This window comes from Benincasa hispida, chromosome 1, assembly GCF_009727055.1.
Source record: "Benincasa hispida cultivar B227 chromosome 1, ASM972705v1, whole genome shotgun sequence".
NCBI lineage: Eukaryota > Viridiplantae > Streptophyta > Magnoliopsida > Cucurbitales > Cucurbitaceae > Benincasa > Benincasa hispida.
Window position 1 is genome coordinate 73,821,762 of NC_052349.1, and position 5,013 is coordinate 73,826,774.

Genomic DNA, 5,013 nt, shown 5'->3' on the forward strand with positions numbered 1-5,013 from the left:
CCCGAAGGGAACACAAACTGGTGATCTCTTGAAGGAAATACAACTTGGTAGAATCTAACTAATCAGTTGAGGACATTTCCACTAGGTCTCAATTCAAATTCAACACCGGTGCGATTTATGATAAATTAATCCTCGATACCATGTTGTACACATATACATCTATCTAACAAATATTTCTACACAGTTCCTGTTACTTTTAACATCAGTGTTCCACACTACAATATTGCTCTAACTATCAGCAGATCAAGATATCAACTATATGGAAACACATACACCTCTACTAACATCAAGTTGTCCTAGGTGTATATATTTAAACAAACAGAAACTCGTTTTGCCAGAACCATACTTGATTCAGGTCTAACTATTAGTTTAACATGCTAACATTTACCATAACATACACTCAACATCTTGCTGATACAAATACAAGCTAGCCTTTGTTGGTGAGGCAGTAGTTCAGTGGTAAAGGATTACTTCCTTAATCGAAATCCACAGTAAACTCAGACACAAGCGATAACCGCGGTTTGAAGAAACGACCCTATCCACGAATAACCATTAAGGTTCAGCCCAAAATAATTGCACATTATTAGAGTCAAAAACACAATACCAAAGTTACCCAAGGAGTAATTAAATTAACAAACCACCTCCAAATCTCTTTCTCAACAGATTTACTCCCATTATGGACGACAACTTGGAACCTTAAAAACTACAAGGGTTAGTACGTTAATTAGTAATCAAAGCGTGCCCACAATGCCAAAATAAGACTATAACTCTACCAAAACTCTTGGACGCATCTTGAACCCGTAGACAGTTCGCGGCTGTAGTTTCCTAGCTCAAATCTAAAATGAAATAATGTGCTAATTTAACCTTTAATCAACTTAGTGGGATCCAAAATATCTTATCAAAAAACCCACCACAAATAGATTCTTACCAAAAACCTATAGCGTCTGACGAGACCCACATAGCAGAAAATGGCAGTCGCGCGATGGACATGGAGAACCCGACTGGCACGGTTGGCAGCAGGTCAAGTCTATTGGTTAAACAGCGTGGAGTGCGCGGGTTAGGGGTGAGTCGTGCTGCGGCGATTTAGACCGGACTGGGCGAGATCGACGAGGGCGGTGAAGGGAGCAGGAGGTAGGCGTGGCGGTCGGTCTGCGGCCAAGGTCTGGCTCGCGCGTTTGGGGCAGACGACGCTGCTAGGATTTTGGTGAGGAGGTTTTCTACCAGATCTGGGTGAGAGAGGTTTGCGCCTGTCTGGATCCGGTGAGGGAGGTGAGTCTGGGTATGTGAGGAGGGCTCAGGCGGTTGGTTCGTGACGGCAGATGATGGTGGGTGAAAGTGCCGTGCGGTCCGGATAGAGTAGGCAGTTGGGGGCGCTCAATGCTGAGAGAGATTGCTTGTGAAGGAGGATCGGGGGTGGAGATGATGCCCTTTTTATTTTAATTAATAATAATAATAATAATAATTTATGATAATAAAGGAAAATAGGTAGTAAAGCTTCTAAGTTATAATCTTTCGCTTAATCCACTTTTATACATTTATTTTCTTCTCTTTTCCAAAGGAATAAATTCTTGCCATAAATTTCTCAAATTGGTTGAAAAATTGAATAATCTGGAATAATTCTCAGGTGCCACACTTTAATCTCCGGCTTAACTTTAAATTCAAAAATTACCAAACATTGCCCTTCACACTAAGGACAATTATTGAAAAAGACAAATTTGACTCATTAATAAATAATTAAAAAGGTAACGGGATGTATTCTTTCCCCCCCTCAAAGACTTTCGTCCTCGATAGTTGCATCGTTGAAAAAGCTTCGCTTCAGGTACTGGGCCTTCATCATCATCCTTCTTCGCTTCCCAGTTTGGCCTCCCTGAATCTGTGTGGTTCGTGCCACGATACTCTTCACAAAAGCAATTTCCCGGACGGCGCAATGCCTTACTTCTCTGGTCAGGTCTGATAAGCTATCCTCCTGATAGCTCAAGTTGTCCGTTACTGTAAGGGCTCGTATGTCTAACTTACTTGGTGGATGAGTCTGCTAAATCTTCCCTTAGCATTGAAACATGGAAGACCATTATTGGAACTGAAGACATACTGTTGGGGACAAAGACAAGCCGGGTAAGACTACATAGGCCAACTCGTTTCAGACCTCAAAGGTCCGACATGAATCTCAGACTCAACTTTTCCCTTTACCTGACCAACCTCAGTATACCTATTCATGAGGGTGCCACTTTAAGAACACTTTCACCCCTGTCTCAATTTCCACGGTGCCTTGATGTGTTATACATCTGTCATAGCTTTTCTGCTGTCTTCTCTGGGGTCTGCATTGTATATCGACCTGATTTCTGTATGCCTCATTTGTGGTGTCTGACCCAATTTCGAATTATCCTAACAAATTCTTCTCTACGGTCTTCTACTGCATACCCAACACACGGGAGCCTGACAACTCCTTGTTTTTATAATTTTTTTTGGTTGTATTTTTGTGAGCTTCTCTTTTATTTCCCATTAGGGCCTCCAAAGTGGTTGACATCCCAATAGTGTGCATCTACTAATCCCTCCAGGTAGCTTGTTTATTGTACTCAAATTCATTAAGTGGGCCAAATGAGTGCATCCCCAGCTTCCTTGAAATATCTCTATGGCACGAGGCATCCGCGCAACATAAGTGTTATTCCGAGTTATCTGATCTCATCTCTTTGTCTTTGCCCATCATCTGTAGGGTGGACGTTATATTGGTATGAGTTTCTAACCGACGGTCCTAAGGCCAGTCTAGGACTCTTACCAGACGTTTAGCACGTGCGAACCGCGCCCCCCGCGCCTCCCTCCTCATCCGACCACAATTGGACACCGGGGCACTCCATGTACATCTCCTTACCACTTCCTCTATGTTATATTGTTTGCCCACTTATCATTGAGGTGGACTTCCTATGTAATGGTCTTCTAACGTCTTCACAACGACCCTTATCACAGTGAAACCTTATTAATCTATCCATATTTGGCGCCCATCGATTGATGTCGAGTACACATTCTCCCACTTCCGTTCATGGTTAATTTATTTGAACATTAACATGTTGGTCTCTGCCTCGCGGGGACTTTTTCATCCATGCTGGGTACACCAAATTCTCCGAACTCCGGCAACCCTTCTTTTCATATATTCCACCAATGAGTACCGTTCAGATCTTGATAATCAGATGCTTACCAGGGTTGGTATCAATGATAGGGCTACTATTGAGCCCTCTGACAACAACTATCTCTACTGTCTCGAATAGACCAGCCAGTCACGATCAGAGCCCTTGAATAAAAAAGAAGTCGCCTTCATGCTGTTTACATGGAGAATTCAGCTATTCTGCTTGTATCTCACTCTCAACGAACTTCTTTCTTACTAGATAAGGGATCGTTCTCGCTAAATGCTATCAATGGAAATAAAACTCTTCTGCTATAAGTCTTCGGTGCACTGAAAACAATTCTAAAAGAAACACCATATTGTTCGGCTGAAATGCCTGCGCCCTTGTGAACGCTTCACTACGACTTACGTGCGCAAATTGGAATTTCAAATGTGTGCCGCTCGCCCGAAAACCCATGGGGACAAAGCCAAGCGGTAAGCTACAAGGCCAACTCGTTTCAGGACCTCAAAAGGTCCAATGAATCTCAGACTCAACTTTCCTTTCCTGCCAACTTCCTGAAAACTCTATGGCACAGGCACGCAACATGTATTCCAGTATCTGACTCAATCTCTTTGTCTTCCCATCATTCTGAGGGTGGAACGTTGTACTGAAGTTTAACCAGGTCCCTAAAGCCGTCTAGAGACTCTTCCAGAAGTTAGACGTGAAACGAGGGTCTCTATCCGACACAATGGACACGGGCACTCCATGTAATCTTACCACTTCCTTCATGTATATCTGTGCCCACTTATTCATTGAAAAGGTGGACTTTCCCGGTATGAAATGGGCTAGCTTCGTAAGTCTGTCTACAACGACCCATATCACAGTGAAACCTTTAACTATCCAAGGCAACCCCACGATGAAGTCCATAGACACATGCTCCCACTTCCATTCTGGTACATTTAATGGTTGTAACAAGCCTGTTGGTCTCTGCCTCGGGGCTTTCACCTGCTGGTACACCAAACACTTACTGACGAACTCCGCAACCTCTCTTTTCATATTATTCCACCAATAGTAACGCTTCAGATCTTGATAAATCAGATGCTACCAGGGTGGATCAAGAATAGGGAACTATGAGCCTCTGACAACAACTCATCCTTACTGTCACTAACCGCCAGCACGCACAGACGCCCTTGATAAAAAAGGTCACCTTCTGCTGACACTGAGAATTCGCTATCCTGGCTTGATTCCACTCAACGAACTCTCTCCTTTAGATAAGGGTCGTCTCGCTATGCATCAATAATCTTCTGCCTTAGGCTTGGTTGCACTGACATCTGTGCTAACTGTGCCTTGACCTTCCCTACGACTACTGCAATCTCTGCCCTCTCCAGTTCCCGACATAGGTGTGTTTGTCTGGTAATGAGAGCTGCGAAATGGGCCACCTTTCTGCTTAAAGCATCAGCCACTACGTTTGCTTTTTTCGAGTGGTACAAAATTTCACAATCATAATCCTTTACTAGCTCCAATCACCTTCTTTGCCTCATGTTTAACTCCTTCTGAGTGAAAAAAGTACTTCAAACTCTTGTGGTCGGTGAAGATCTGTATCTTTTCTCCATACAAGTAATGTCTCTAGATCTTGAGAGCAAAAACCACCGCTGCTAACTCCAAGTCATGCATGGGATAATTCTGTTCGTGCTTTTTCAGTTGACGTGAAGCGTAAGCAACTACTCTACCCTGCTGCATCAATACGCATCCCAACCCCTTCTTGGATGCATCATTGAAAATGACGAAACCACCTGATTCGTCCGATACTGTAAGAATTGGGGCTGAAACCAGCCTCTGCTTGAGGTCTTGGAAACTGTTTTCACAAGCCTCATTCCAAACAAATGTTGCCCCCTTCCGGGTCAATTAAGTTAATGGG